The sequence below is a fragment of the Coregonus clupeaformis genome, chromosome 19 (assembly GCF_020615455.1).
Source record: "Coregonus clupeaformis isolate EN_2021a chromosome 19, ASM2061545v1, whole genome shotgun sequence".
Classification (NCBI taxonomy): domain Eukaryota; kingdom Metazoa; phylum Chordata; class Actinopteri; order Salmoniformes; family Salmonidae; genus Coregonus; species Coregonus clupeaformis.
The window spans coordinates 43,259,419-43,276,443 of NC_059210.1; positions in this window are offsets into that span (position 1 = coordinate 43,259,419).

Below are 17,025 nucleotides of genomic sequence, written 5' to 3' on the forward strand. Positions count from 1 at the left end.
TCAGTGAGACAGCCCTTGGGCCAATCTCTCACACCCTGCTGCTTCTATTCTAAACACACTATGATAACACCACCAGCCACTTACACAGTCTCTCTCACACACAGGTCATTGAGCGCTCTAGGCTGTGTGTGTGTGTGTGTCTGATGCCAAAGGCACAGCTTCTCTCTTCTAGCAGACACAAAAGCATAACCAAACATATAGCGTATTATAATGACTTCACGCCATAATCTGGCCTCTGACTGTCAGTTGGAGGAAAATTTGGGGATAGTTTATTTTTGAAGAGATGAAGTATGAGACCAGGGTTGTAGCGGTAAACACATGTGGGTAAACTCTGAACACCAGAGGAGAGGACAGGCAGTAAGTGACATAAACACAAACTGAGAAAGGAGTGATGTACGGCTGCTGTCCACTCTGTCCAGGTGCTGGACATCTTCGTTCTGTAGCTGTTCATTTCAATGGTGCTGAATCACTGAACGCCAATATTACAGCTTTGTTTAGGTTGTTTAGTAGCCATCGGATCTTTGTATTTGTGACATAGTCACCACAGACATGACCTCATGTAAACACAAAATCAAGACTACACATACAGTATGTCTCCTTCTGTTCTGGTAAGATGTGTACAGGTATCAGACTGACATGCACTCTGAACTTGGCCATTTGGTTGTGATCTATGCCATCATGGCAGGCTGTCTGAAGTCCTCTTCTCCCTGATTTTACGAAACATAAACTCCAAATCATGTTTTATTCCTCATCAGCCTCTGGCAATGTGATACATATCAGAAGGGTTTCAGCCAGTTGATGATGCTATGTGGAACAGCATCCATTAATCATGATGTATCTGGCAGGCTAGTGACAGTCACACTGATCACCACACATCCTTATCATAATCACATACCAACGCATGCACACACGGACCTATACACACAGACATGCATGCACGCAAACACTTAAACTCACACACACATACACACGGACCTACGCGCATGTACGCATATAACAGTAATTGTATTCATTAGCTTCTGCCGACATTTTCATCACATAAAAGAGCACACAGTATCTCCGCAAAAATACTACTCCACTACTTCTCTCTGACTGATCAATGCTGCACTGAATGGCTCTTCTTCTGTTAACCATATGGGACATTGGTTAGTTCACCTTTACATGATGAACAACAGACAGGCGTTAGACAACAGATAGACGTTGGACAACAGACAGACGTTAGACAACAGAAAGACTTAGACAACAGAAAGACTTAGACAACAGACAGACGTTAGACAACAGACAGACGTTAGACAACAGACAGACGTTAGACAACAGACATACGTTAGACAACAGACAGACGTTAGACAACAGACAGACGTTAGACAACAGACAGACGTTAGACAACAGACAGACGTTAGACAACAGACAGACGTTAGACAACAGACATACGTTAGACAACAGACAGACGTTAGACAACAGACAGACGTTAGACAACAGACAGACGTTAGACAACAGACAGACGTTAGACAACAGACATACGTTAGACAACAGACAGACGTTAGACAACAGACAGACGTTAGACAACAGACAGACGTTAGACAACAGACAGTAAGCCATAAGTCCCACCTCTAGCTAATCTCTAATAGACAGAGTGACTGATCGACAGCTGTTGATGTGTTACTGTGTTTTCAGAGCACAGCGAAAGAAGCATGTAAAAACTGTTGCATTGTGTTACAGCCTTAAGGAACTCTGTCACGGCTTAATGTGGGAGTGTGTATTTGTGTGTGTGTGTGTGTTGTTTGGGTTGCACTGATAGCAGGCCCTCTACAGCTTCATGGCCTGAGGGGAAACAGACTAACTGCTGGTCAAAATGCTCGCTGGCCAGAATACATATGACCCATCAATATTTACACACATGCAACATCAACATGAAGTCAACGCTATCAACACACAACCTTCAGCAACATACAGCATACAGCATGTCATTGCTGGCTATATAACAAGATTATAGTTCTATTTCTCTTTAGACCTTGCTGTTTTCTGTCTCTCTTTCTCCCTCTCTCCTTATTTCCTATGAGTGTACTGTGTTGCAGATGAATGCTAAATATTGGGTTTTCTGTGTGTGTGTTTGAGTGAGTGAGTCACACTAGCAGAGGTAGAGTTTCTGAAGAGTGTACCCTGGTGGTTTGCGTTTTCTCCCAGTCCTTTGGGGCGGAAAGAAAGGAGGGTGAATGTCATGTCTTTAAGGCATCGTGGGTAGATGAGTTCTGTCTGAGTGAAGGCTGGCTGCATTGTGGTGTTAATGTGTATGTGTATGTGTGGGGGTTGCTGGGTTTGTGCATGGCTGATACACTGCGTGAACATCTGTTCATATATAACATCACTCACCTCTGGTCTACAAGTAACAAAACAGATTTTGTGATTTCAGTTAAGCCTTTTTTTATGGAGGGGTGTTACGATATAAGATACATTGAATGGCCTTCAAATATCCCTTTCAAAGCGTTATTATGTGAACAGCTCACTTTTCTTCTCAGGTCTGACACCTACTCTTAACACCCCCAACACACAGACACGCACGAGCACATGCACACTTCTAAACTAAAATCATCACAGTGCTGACCTGCCTATGGACCACTCCCCACAGACTTATCACTTACACCCCCCCCGTGAGTGCATGACTGTGTGTGTGTGGACCCCCTGGAGGTGTAAAATCAACCAGAGACAAGGTTGATGAGGTGTTCTTCATGTAAATATTGCAACTACAGTACATATCACTCTGTTACCTATTCAAACAGTACATATTGCTGGTCTGAAAAATACATACTGTGTTTGGCCTTGGACTTGTTTCTCTCCTGCCAGCCTTTCTCCCTGTCTGTCTCTTTTCATATCTGTCATTCTCTCTCTCTCTCTCTCTCTCTCTCTCTCTCTCTCTCTCTCTCTCTGAGTGCATGGCATATTAGAGGCAGAGATCTCTTCTCCCTGAGACGTGTGTTGTTTGATCTTCAGAAAGTTAGATCTGGGAAGCGTGTGCATGTGTCTGTACGTGTGTGTGTTTGTGTGTGTGTTCGTGTGCACGCACATGCTCACCATGACCAGACGTGAGTGCTGCAGCTCTGTGCCAAAACATGGTTATTTACTAACACAACCGTTGTAACTGCCGCCGTTAATGCAGTAAAGGTCCCCTGTAGCTCAGTTGGTAGAGCAGGGTTGTGGGTTCGTTTCCCACGGGGGGCCAGTATGGAAATTTATGCACTCACTAACTGTAAGTCACTCTGGATAAGAGCGTCTGCTAAATGACTAAAATGTAAAATGTAAAGGTCGGATGATGTTTTGTGTGTGCTTGCCCGCTGTGTGAGTGTGTGGGTGATGTGTCTATGTGAGTGAGAGAGGAGGGAATATTCACGTTGGACTTCAACGTACAGGTGAGAGCTGCATCAACTCCAGATCGGTGATAAGTGTGGTACCAGAGAACAGAAAATGCCCGGCAGTCCAAATGCTTTGTAACAGCCGTCTGTGCAACCAACTCTGCTGCTAAAACAGCCCTAATAGCTACTCTGGGGGAGTTGGCAGTTAGAGGTTCTGTGTGTTTATGTCTGTTTTGTTTGTGTGTCCCTGACTTATTAGGAGTCATTATCTTAGTATTTTCTTTGGGGAACCAGATATGTGTGAATGCGTGTGTATGTTCCTTTTTGTCTGTGTATGTGTGTGTGGAGAGGAGGAGGGCAGGTAGTGGGTAGGTGGTGGGAGTAGTGTTTGGGGAAGTGAGACGTGTGTGTCTGTGTATGTGTGTGTGTGTGGAGAGGAGGAGGGCAGGTAGTGGGTAGGTGGTGGGAGTAGTGTTTGGGGAAGTGAGACGTGTTTGTCTGTGTATGTGTGTGTGTGTGTGTGTGTGTGTGCAGAGTGTTTTGAAGTGTAGAAACGTTGTTCAGGAATACTGTAGGAAGCCTTTGTTGCCTGATGAAACAGTCAGAGAAAAATAGCTAAGAGCGGAGAGTTGGATAGAGAGACGGAGTGAACTGAAATAACCTGCTAGCGTCTCCCAAGGATTGGAGCCGCTGCATTTTGTAAAGACAGAAATTAACCCTCAGAAACTGACTAACTTTTCTGTTGGGTTCTACTGATCGGTTTCCAGAGAGAAGTGCGGTCATTTGAATCCATGCTAAAGAGACTGTTTATTCACAGCAAGGACCTGGGGAAATGTGGCAAGGGAGAGGAGAGAAGAGGAGAGGGGATGAATGAGCCAATTGGAAGCTGCAGTGATTAGGTGGCCAAGGTAGTATGAAGGCCAAGTTGGGAAATTAGCCAGGTGGACGCTGGTGTGCCATTCGTTCTTCAGTGACCACAGGGAGTCAGGACATCAGGTACACATCTCATCAGAAGGACAGGACTGGATCGTGTAGACAGGCGTAGAAGCAATTAAGTATTAATAAAGTCCAAACTTGACTACTCTGCAGTTCAATCAGAATGTTTACACTGTATTCCAAAATGTAAGGACAAGTGTAGTTTTGCCTCAATATCCAATGACAATATCCACCAGAGGAACAGCTTGTGGGGTGTGTCAGTTTAATATGGCTGACAACTCACATGCAACGTAAACATTCTAAGTTTCCTTCATCTGTCATTGATTGATCTTTTCATTATATTTCTGGATCAGACAATGATCGAGTTAGTAGTGAGACACAGCCTGTGTATCTAGTCACCAGGCTGATTTTACTACACTATGAGGATCATGTGTATAATGTATCGCTTGGGAATGTGTGTGTGTCCTGGTTTCTGCGGCTAGTTTTTCTACTCTCTGTGCCTCTGGAGGAGCAGTCAGTGCCCATGTTAGAGCAGGCAGATTGGGGTTCTACTAAACTATATGGAATTGTTTTAAGAAGGTCATACCAAGGAACATTATGATAATTGATTTGGAATTTTAAGATCCCTTGAAGTATAAATAAAAAATATATATATTGATATTTGATTTTTAAAATACTGTATTTTTGGCCTTACTGCTATTAGCCCATAGAAACGCATTGAATAACAGATTGATTACATGGCACAACAGATAGTCCCCCAAAAAAATCTAAAGGAAGTTTGTTCTGAAGTGTCTGTCCTATATCTGAGCGATGTAAGAAATATATATTTTTAATTTTTGGGCACTAAACAGTCTCTATATATACAGTACTTCCATTCGTTTTTTCAACTGGTACCGGGGGACCTTCAGACGAGTCTTGTGAGACCTGTGGGAATCCTAGAGCATAACAACTGACATGTACGTGTTCATGAGAGTCTCACCTTTCCACAGAGGGGACACTACAGACAGAAGTTGGCAGATCGGCTGTACCGACTTCAGACGAGTCCCAAAACGCTTGTGGGGGTCATAGAGCAAAACGGACAAAACTTTCCACAGAGTTTAGTCATAATAGTTTGTAATAAGCGTTTGGACACTACAGACGATCTGGTGAGATGACACATTTTCGGGATGTCTAATGGTCTGACAAACACCGCTCTGTCACCTTTCAACGCAGATGCTGAAGTGCAGTGGATTGAGACAAATCCAATTTAAAAAAACAGATATCTCTAGCTTAAATTGACAGATTTTTATGGGGATTTGTTTTATTATGCTAACTAGATTTCCACGGCCTTAGGGGGTTTTAACCCTTACCTTAACCATTTAATCTATAATCCCATGACTCTGGATCAGAAGGTTGTGTGTTTGATCCCAGTGGTGGACACTTGTTTTATTTTATTTTATTTTAACCCTATCCCAAACCTTAACCATTACCTTAACCATTCAGAATGGGTGCCTAAACCCTATAAAAAAAACTATCAAAAACCTTCTACGTTTGGAGAAACGGAACGATACTGAGCAGGAGTCAACCCTGGGTGTCAAAAACACTTGGAAAGAGGGGAAATCCATTCTGTCTGAGGATGAGACAAATTAGGTGTAGGAGTAATACAATCATAATATAGTCTTCAATCTGACTCCATTATCATGTGAATGCTGTAGGCCCATAAGCGTCTCCGATGGGTCTAGTCAAGGCAACAAGCCTTGCTGTCATGAACCCTGCATCCTGAGTCGGTTCCTGCCTGTGTTGCCATTTTTCTGCTCGGAATCTCCAGGTTCCTGAGGGTTCGTGAACGTTCCCGGCCTGGTTGCCGGGCGACGTTGCTAGGCGGGAGATCTCCCGATTAACCGCACCTGCATCTCATCAGCGGTCTGCACACCTGGTCCTGATCATCACCCTTCTTAAGCCCTGACCTGACATCCATTCCCTGCCGGATCGTTAGCCATGAACAGTATGTTTGTCAGTGTATCAGCCTTGGAGTTTCTAGCGTTAGTTTTGTTGTTTTGCACCTTGTTGGCTTGCCGTGTACTTACCTCCGTTTTGTTTCTATCTGCAGTCAATCTCCCGGAACCTTCACCCAACCCCTGCCTGGTTGTCGGCGGCTGCCGAGCCATTCTTGGGTCTACCACTGCACCTCCACCAACTCATCTCCGCCGTCCGCTCTGTCCCCTGGATTATTCTACATCGTTTTTTGAATCTGTTAAATAAATACTCACCTTCGTTTCAACTCACCTTGTCCTGGTCTGCTTCTGGGTTCTGGCTTAGTAAACCGTGACAGAACGATCCGGCCAGAAATGAACCCAGCGGACCTGGACTCTGTTCGCCATGCCATTACCCATCAGGAGAAGATGTTGGGACAACATAGCACGGCGCTACAGGAGATAGCTTTGTCCGTTCGGAACTTTTCTACCAGTCTGACGAAGATCCAGGCTCAGCTCAGTTTGCCGGTGGAGAATCCACGACCGGTTTCACCCATCTCGCCTGCCGCTTCTGGAGCTGTGCCCTTCCGTGAGCCCAAGGTTCCGACGCCTGATAAATATGAGGGGGAGTTGGGAAGATGCCGTTCTTTCCTTATGCAGTGTGGATTAGTGTTCGATCTACAGCCCCACTCTTATGCCACAGACAAGGCTAGGATAGCCTTTGTCATTGAGTTGCTGCGTGGTCGAGCTCTGGAGTGGGCTTCAGCCGTTTGGGAACAACAGGACACCTGCATGGCCTCATACCAGGAGTTCACGGCCGAGATGAGGAAGCTATTTGACCATCCCGTCCGAGGTATGGACGCAGCTAGGCGCCTGTTTTCGCTTCGCCAAGGAACTCGCAGCGTTGCCGACTTCGTGATCGAGTTCAGGACTTTGGCTGTGGAGAGTGGGTGGAATGAGGAGTCTCTGCAAGCGGCCTTTTACCAGGGGCTGTCGGAGCAGCTCAAGGATGAGTTGATCTCCTATCCGAGCCTAGTGACCTGGACAGCTTGGTAGCCTTGTCAATTCGGGTGGATAACCGAGTTCGAGAGAGAAGGAGGGAGAAGCAATGGGGCCCGTCCACTTGTTCCCGGCGGTCGTCAAACTGCTCGGCTCGCTAAAGTTGGGAGGACTTTTAGCGAGCCAGTTTCAACCTCTCAATACCTCTGTCAGACCCCGTTTCCCGGCTACCCTCATGAACAGGAATCAGAGTCTAGCGATTAACGCTTTCGTCGATTCAGGTGCCGATGGAAGCTTTATTGATGCCGAAGTGGTGGAACAGCTGGGGCTTTCCAAGGAGCGATTACCGGAAGCCATTGAAGCTACCACTCTGAACGGCAGTAGTCTGGCACGTATCACGATGAGGACTGAACCGGTTAAGATGCTGTTGTCAGGGAATCATTCTGAGGTGATCTCATTCTTCATTCTGCCTTCTTCCCATGTTCCTCTGGTCCTTGGATACCCCTGGCTGAAAGAACACAATCCCACGTTCGATTGGGTGACTGGCAAGGTAACTAGTTGGAGCCTTGAGTGTCATGCTAACTGCCTCAAGACTGCCTGTTCCCATTCTGTTCCCAGTCAGGTGATTGAGGCTAGACCCCCAGATTTGTCCCTGGTTCCCCGAGACATATCACGATTTGGGGGAAGTGTTCAGTAAGCAGAGGGCTCTGTCACTCCCCTCCCCACCGACCATATGACTGTGCCATAAACCTGTTCCCTGGAGCTGTCTATCCCAAGGGACGGTTATACAGCATCTCCCGACCTGAACGTGAGGCTTTGGAGACCTACATCAAGGAGTCCCTAGCGGCTGGTCTCATTCGTCCCTCATCATCACCCCTGGGGGCAGGATTCTTCTTTGTGGGTAAGAAGGATGGCTCTCTTCGACCGTGTATTGATTATCGGGGGTTGAATGATATCACGGTCAAGAACAAGTATCCCCTGCCCTTGATGAGCTCTGCCTTCGACTCCTTACAGGGTGCTACTGTGTTCACCAAGCTAGACCTATGCAATGCGTATCACCTGGTCCGGATCAGAGAGGGGGACGAGTGGTTGACGGGTTTCAATACACCGATGGGTCACCTGAGTATCAGGTGATGCCGTTTGGACTGACCAATGCTCCAGCAGTGTTCCAGAGTATGATGAATGACGTCCTGAGAGATATGATCGGTCTCTTTGTGTTTGTTTACCTGGATGACATTCTTATCTTCTCGAAGGAACCTTCCAGCCACGTCCAGCATGTCAGGCAGGTTCTGCAGCGATTGTTGGAGAATCGCCTGTTCGTGAATGCCGAGAAGTGCGAATTTCACGCCCACACTACATCCTTCCTCGGGTACATCATCTCCAGGGGAGAGATCAGGATGGACCAGGAGAAGGTTAGGGCGGTTCTGGAATGGGCCCAGCCCGGTACGAGATTGCAGCTCCAGAGGTTTCTGGGGTTTGCGAATTTCTATCGCAGATTCATCCGGGATTACAGCCGTGTGGCCGCTCCTTTAACTGCCCTGACTTCCAGTACCAGGACCTTCAGTTGGAACCCTGAGGCGGACCGAGCGTTCCTGGATTTGAACAGGCAATTCACCAACGCACCGATTCTCTCTCAACCTGACACGGCCCGTCAGTTCGTCGTGGAAGTGGATGCGTCTGATGTGGGGGTTGGTGCCATCCTGTTCCAGCGATGCTCCACTGACGGGAAACTCCATCCCTGCGCCTACTACTCTCGTCGTCTTTCGTCTGCGGAGAGGACATTACGATGTGGGTAACCGGGAGCTTCTCGCGGTGAAGCTTGCCTTGGAGGAGTGGCGCCACTGGTTGGAGGGGGCGGAGCAACCGTTTATTGTCTGGACCGACCACAAGAATCTTGCTTACGTGCAATCGGCTAGACGTCTCAACTCCCGTCAGGCCAGGTGGGCTTTGTTTTTCGGACGCTTTAATTTTTCCTTGACGTTCCGACCTGGGTCTAAGAACGGCAAGGCGGACGCCTTGTCCCGGATGTTCTCCAAGACGGAGGAGAGTGGGGCCAAGACCGAGACGATTCTTCCCCGGAACTGTGTCGTGGGAGCAGTTATGTGGAGGATTGAGGAGGAGGTTATGGCGGCCCTTCGGAAGCAGCCCGGTCCCGGTAACGGTCCACCCGGTCGTTTGTTTGTGCCTGAGTCGGTTCGTTCTGCTGTCCTCCAATGGTCCCACGCCAGCAAGATGGCTTGTCACCCTGGCGTGGCCCGGACGATGGCGTTACTTCGCAGACGATTTTGGTGGCCGGCCATGGGAGAAGATACTCGGAGGTTTGTTGCTGCCTGTCCAGTGTGTGCGCAGAATAAGAGTGCCAACCGGCCCAGCTCTGGACTACTTCACCCCCTCCCTATTCCCCGGCGACCATGGTCGCATCTGGCCCTGGACTTTGTCACTGGGTTGCCCTCTTCTGAGGGGAACACGGTCATTCTGACTATCGTGGACAGATTCAGCAAGTTCGCCCACTTTGTGCCCATTTCCAAGCTTCCCTCGGCCTCTGAGATGTCCGAGATCCTGGTTAGGGAGGTTTTCAGGGTCCACAGGTTGCCCAGTGACATAGTTTCCGACCGTGGCCCTCAGTTTACCTCTGCTGTCTGGAAGTCTTTCTGTTTGGCCATTGGAGCTACAGTCAGTCTCACATCTGGTTTTCACCCCCAATCTAATGGTCAGGCGGAGAGAGCCAACCAGAAGATGGAATCCACGCTACGCTGCCTTGTCTCCTCCAACCCCACCTCCTGGGTCTCTCAGTTGCCTTGGGTTGAGTATGCCCACAATACTCTCCCCTACATCTGCCACTGGGATGTCTCCCTTCCAGTGCCTGTATGGCTACCAACCTCCCTTGTTTCCTTCTCAGGAGAAGGATCTCTCAGTGCCCTCTGTTCAGGCCCACATTCGTCGTTGCCACCGGACCTGGCATCGGGCCAGAAAGGCCCTCCTTAGAGTTTCTGACCGGTATCAGCTCCAGGCAAATCGTCGCCGGATTCCCGCCCCACCTATACCATCGGAGATAGGGTCTGGTTGGCCACACGGGATCTTCCTCTGCGGACTGAGTCTAAGAAACTGTCACCGAAGTTCATTGGTCCGTTTGTGGTGGAGAAGGTTATCAATCCTGTGGCGGTTCGACTCAAGTTACCTAGAACGCTCAGAGTCCATCCCACCTTTCATGTCTCCTGCCTCAAGCCTGTTCTCCTCAGTCCTCTGTTACCCCCTCCGCCTCCTCCTCCTCCCCCTCGGATGATCGGAGGTGGTCCTGCCTACACGGTGCGCCGCATTATGGATTCCAGACGGCGGGGCCGGGGTTTCCAGTATCTCGTGGACTGGGAGGGGTATGGTCCTGAAGAGAGGAGTTGGATTCCTCGGCGCCAGATCCTGAATGCTGACCTCCTTCGTGACTTCTACCGCCTCCATCCTGGCGCTCTGGGTAGTCCGCCCGGTGGCGTTCGTCGGAGGGGGGGTACTGTCATGAACCCTGCATCCTGAGTCGGTTCCTGCCTGTGTTGCCATTTTTTTGCTCGGAATCTCCAGGTTCCTGAGGGTTCGTGAACGCTCCCGGCCTGGTTGCCGGGCGACGTTGCTAGGCGGGAGATCTCCCGATTAACCGCACCTGCATCTCATCAGCGGTCTGCACACCTGGTCCTGATCATCACCCTTCTTAAGCCCTGACCTGACATCCATTCCCTGCCGGATCGTTAGCCATGAACAGTATGTTTGTCAGTGTATCAGCCTTGGAGTTTCTAGCGTTAGTTTTGTTGTTTTGCACCTTGTTGGCTTGCCGTGTACTTACCTCCGTTTTGTTTCTATCTGCAGTCAATCTCCCGGAACCTTCACCCAACCCCTGCCTGGTTGTCGGCGGCTGCCGAGCCATTCTTGGGTCTACCACTGCACCTCCACCAACTCATCTCCGCCGTCCGCTCTGTCCCCTGGATTATTCTACATCGTTTTTTGAATCTGTTAAATAAATATTCACCTTCGTTTCAACTCACCTTGTCCTGGTCTGCTTCTGGGTTCTGGCTTAGTAAATCATGACACTTGCATCACCACTCGGAATACTAGAAGTTACATGTGTCCAAGATAATTATTAAGAGGCTAAGAGACAAAGAGCTAATATCTTGCGATCAATGTCCTAGCATTAAATTATTGAGTTAACCTTATCTCAGAGCTGCACAGATAGAGTCCAAGCATACAGTATATGCTATGTGTAGTGTGAATAACATTTCCATTAGACCATACATCAAATAATAATTATGCAATAAGAATACAATTATCAAATGGTACATACCAATGTCAAAAGATACAAAATGTAGTTAGTCTAAAAGTAACCGCAAAATAACATTTGCAGTGTCACATGTAAGAAAACTCCACGTGAAAATCTCACTCTCACATGTGGAATTGCATTTGCACATATAAAAAACGTTCACATGTGAAAGTCGAATTAGCAGTTAAAGTTAGATTTCACATGTGGAATTGCAAGTTCACATGTGGGGGTGAAATAGGGTTATTCTCGTGACGTGAAAAGGTGGTGTCAGTAGCAATGTTTCTACATGCCATTCTGTAAAAAGGTTACTTCGCCTACCTGAGTATAAATATTCAACTGTGTTCAAAATAATAATTTATTATTTCTGAGCCATCCACTTTATTATTAATGTAGCATGGTGTTGTATGCATGGTGTTGCATTGTTATACATTAATACTTAGCGCTACCAATAGGCATTCAAAGTGTTACCGGTGCAGGGGCGTGCATCTCTTCTTCGTACGTTGGTCCGTGACCATTGGAAGAAGCCGAGTGAAAAGAACAGAGAAATAGATCTCTATGTCTCCTTATTTCTTATCCTGTTTTTCAGTTTGTACGCATGTTTACGTTTTCATAATCTAGAGATAACATGTTTTACTAAACTGTGTCGAGTTTTCTGGTCATTTTGATGTATAATTTAATTGTTTTGACGGAGTGAAAAACTAGTGAGATTTTCCATTTACATGAGAGTAGCCAAGATAGCCTAGCTAGCTAGCTCACTTTTGTATGCAAGTCAATGACAACAAGATGGCTTTTTGGAATATTTTTTATTTTGGTTCTTAAACAGTTTTATTTTTTAATAACAATGGCTCGTATTGTGTACATATGAACCACACAAATTATATGTATTATGAAATTCTGTATTACTAATTAAATTGTTATTTATTATGAAATGTCTAACTAATGGTTGCATGCTAATTGATAACCGCTAGCTAGCTTAGTGACAGGTGATAGCTAGCCTTCCATTTCATTCTAGCTAGCTTTTTTTAGCTGTCCATTGGTTTTTGTTACCTTTAATATACCGGCCTAAAAGGGATTTTTATGTATTTGAAAATGTGTGAATGTGTTTGCTATTGGAATGATTGTAAACAGATACTTTTCTACAAAGATATGATTTTGAATTAAGACTGTAATTTTAGTGCACAAGTCTTTTTTTATTGTGATTAAGCACATTGTCTGAAAGTGTTCAAAATACACTGAAAACATCCAAAATACATTTTACTATTCATGAGAGCATGGTTATTATGGACATTGGTGTTGACCGTGACCTTTACCCTGCTGTGATGTCATCACCCAGAGTTGGCACAGTATTAATGGGACACTACCTTATGTTGAGTTGGGTATATCGCTCCCCTGTTTTCTACCGTTTGTACATGGATATACCCTTTTATTTTGTAGTTTGCAAGTCAAGGCAATGAACATTGAAACGCGTATGGATAATCCTTGTAAAGTTATAACAATCACATTGTCTGAAAGCATTCAAAATACACTGAAAACATCCAAAATACATAATCTGCAGATAAAAACAACAATGCGATGTCAACCCAAATTGAAAAGAAGAAAAGTTTGCTTTATCAATTTACCTGATTTTCCTAACCATTACTCTGGTCAAAATCAAGACATCAATATTCTTGTAATGCTTTTTATATTTAGAAAATCTTAAATTACAGCTCAATTTGAGCAAATTCTGAATTTCGCGATAAACTAGAGTACGTTTTTATTTATATTTGTCAGACCTATTTGCATTGGAAGCAAAATCCAGTGTCGGCCCTCTAGGTCTAATGGTCAAGACATTGGCTTCTCCCGTGGGAGACCCGGGTTCTCGTCCCACTAGTTACAAAAGCACCCATGTGAACCTTAGAGTATCACGTGTGAAATGTTGGGAACCCATGTGTCTGAGTCATGTGAAAATTGTACATGTACAGTGAGGGAAAAAAGTATTTGATCCTCTGCTGATTTTGTACGTTTGCCCACTGAAAAAGACATGATCAGTCTATAATTTTAATGGTAGGTTTATTTGAACAGTGAGTGACAGAATAGCAACACAAAAGCGTAACACAGAAACACATGTCAAAAATGTTATAAATTGATTTGCATTTTAATGAGGGAAATAAGTATTTGACCCCCTCTCAATCAGAAAGATTTCTGGCTCCCAGGTGTCTTTTATGCAGGTAACGAGCTGAGATTAGGAGCACACTCTTAAAGGGAGTGCTCCTAATCTCAGCTTGTTACCTGCATAAAAGACACCTGTCCACAGAAGCAATCAATCAATCAGATTCCAAACTCTCCACCATGGCCAAGACCAAATAGCTCTCCAAGGATGTCAGGGACAATATTGTAGACCTACACAAGGCTGGAAGGGGCTACAAGACCATCGCCAAGCAGATTGGTGAGAAGGTGACAACAGTTGGTGAGATTATTCACAAATGGAAGAAACACAAAATAACTGTCAATCTCCCTCGGCCTGGGGCTCCATGCAAGATCTCACCTCGTGGAGTTGCAATGATCATGAGAACGGTGAGGAATCAGCCCAGAACTACACAGGAGGATCTTGTCAATGATCTCAAGGCAGCTGGGACCATAGTCACCAAGAAAACAATTGGTACGCCGTGAAGGACTGAAATCCTGCAGCGTCCGCAAAGTCCCCCTGCTCAAGAAAGCACATATACTGGCCCGTCTGAAGTTTGCCAATGAACATCTGAATGATTCAGAGGAGAACTGGGTGAAAGTGTTGTGGTCAGATGTGACCAAAATCGAGCTCTTTGGCATCAACTCAACTCGCCATGTTTGGAGGAGGAGGAATGCTGCCTATGACCCCAAGAACATCATCCCCACCGTCAAACATGGAGGTGGAAACATTATGCTTTAGGGGTGTTTTTCTGCTAAGGGGACAGGACAACTTCGCTGCATCAAAGGGACGATGGACGGGGCCATGTACCGTCAAATCTTGTGTGAGAACCTCCTTCCCTCAGCCAGGGCATTGAAAATGGGTCGTGGATGGGTATTCCAGCAAGACAATGACCCAAAACTCATGGCCAAGGCAACAAAGGAGTGGCTCAAGAAGAGGCACATTAAGGTCCTGGAGTGGCCTAGCCAGTTTTGTCTTTGTCAAATTCCTGTCTTTGTCAGTGGGCAAACGTACAAAATCAGCAGTGGATCAAATACTTTTTTCCCTCACTGTACAAATCCCATGTGTAACTTCACACTTGTCTGAAAACGATTTGTCTAACTTGTGAATAATCTATATATTTTTTTTTTCGCGTGCTTTGTTCATACATGTGTTCATACATCTGTCTGAAAAGCACATGCATATTTTCTCATGTTCTTTCATGTGATTTTTCATGTTTTCTTGGGGAAGGGCAGACACAAACTACATGTGCGACACACACAAACATGCAAACACACACACACACAAACACAGACACTCGGGTGCACGGCTAATCGAGCCTGCTGAAACAGCGGCTGTCCGATATGAGTGGACACATTCACAATATGTTATGAGCCATGAGACACACACACATGCTGAGATACACACACACAAGATGACATTCACACACAACAATGTTAGATACAAAACAGTGACAATGGAACATACACACAGACACATACACACCTACAAAGACATACTGAGATATAATTCACAGTTTCATCTAGTTTCATTTTCATCCAAGTTTGACTTTACCATTGTCCAATTATCAGTTGACTACTGTTAGGGCTGATACTTATCGTACATTTTTCAGATGGACGTTTGAAGTTGTTTCTGCTTTCGAGGCAAACAGCCCAGCACCACCTAAAAAAAGGAACACTTTTATAAAGTAATAGTCATTTTATCCCCCCCCCCCTTTAATTTCCTACTCCTCTGTGTATGCGGCAGTAGAGAGAGGAATGAAAATAAATCCCCAGGTTTATCACTCTCAGCATGTGGCTGTTTAGGCTTTCAGAGGCAGAATTCAAATAGTCCTCTGGCTCAGACTCTGGGCTCCTATTGTTAGATACTGTCACTGTGTTAACTCTCCTTCCCTCTCCGCTCCTCTCCTCTCCTCCTTTCCTCCTCTTCTTCCCTCTCCGCTCCTCTCCTCCTTTCCTCCTCTTCTTTCCTCTCCGCTCCTCTCCTCCTTTTCTCCTCTTCTTCCCTCCGCTCCTCTCCTCTCCTCATTGCCTCCTCTTCTTCCCTCTCCACTCCTCTCCTCTCCTCCTTTCCTCCTCTTCTTTCCTCTCCGCTCCTCTCCTCCTTTCCTCCTCTTCTTCCCTCTCCGCTCATCTCCTCTCCTCCTTTCAACCTCTTCTTCCCTCTCCACTCCTCTCTTAATTTCCTCCTCTTCTTCCCTCTCCGCTCCTCTCCTCTCCTCCTTTCCTCCTCTCCTTCCCTCTCCGCATGATTTTGTGTCATGTCCTTCTCACTGAAATATCAACTATATTGTTTAAACTAAATGTCAACTAATGGTGTCTGAGTGTGTTTCAGCAGAGAAGTATCAGGTAGAGAGAGCATATAGAGTATAGAGCAGGGCTGCATGGCTGGTGTTGGGATTCAGGTTATGGTGAGGTGGAGAGAGCAGGTGAGGTGAAAGACGGTCACATAAAGATAAAACACAGTCAAACCATTCATCAGAGAGAGAGAGAAGAGAGAGAGGGGGGGGATAAGAGAGTAAGAGATGATGAATGAGAGAGGGAAAGGGAGAGAGGGATGAGAGGGCTTAGCACCAAAGACAGCCAAGACTTTCTGAACAGTCTGCAACTACATTCCTACAGTAAGACAGTGACGAAAATCATGGACAGGCTGTCTGAGTCTTATGCCTGACATAAATTACAGAGTGGTATGTAATGATCTAGTCAGCCATTGATGTAGACGTGTTGTAGAAGTGACAGAGATCACTGGGGTCCTAATGACATGGCAGTCTCCATAGCCATCCACACATTAACTATTCAACACAGAATAATCATTAATCAGGAACATTACGCTATAAGTCTATATTTATTAGCTCTGATTACCAGATCCATATTTTAGATGTGACTATGTCTCATTCCTCTTAGTGCTTTAAATAATTAAATTAGTTCAGATTTGACACCAACTCTGATGAATCCAGACACACAGTACATCAGACAATGTACTTTTTTCGGTGTCAAAGTATCAGTATTCAGCACGGTTGATATTTCTAGATTCCTCTCTCTCTCGCTCAACTTTTTAAAGGTTACAAAAAATTAAACAATGAGTGTACTCTTTCATGGCATTATCCAAATGGTGTTGACACTTTTTATCAATTAATGAATCTAAGGGAATGCGCTCTAAAAGGTTTTATCATCAATCTCCATTTCCATTTCTATTCTATTCTGTGTTAGCACTGTGGGGAAAATGAAACCTCAAGAGGGATGGAGCGGGGCATATGATAGAGGCTGCTGCCAAAGAGAGAGATCAGTCTATTCTGTGTAAGTGGTTGTTTGTGTGTGTGATTATGTG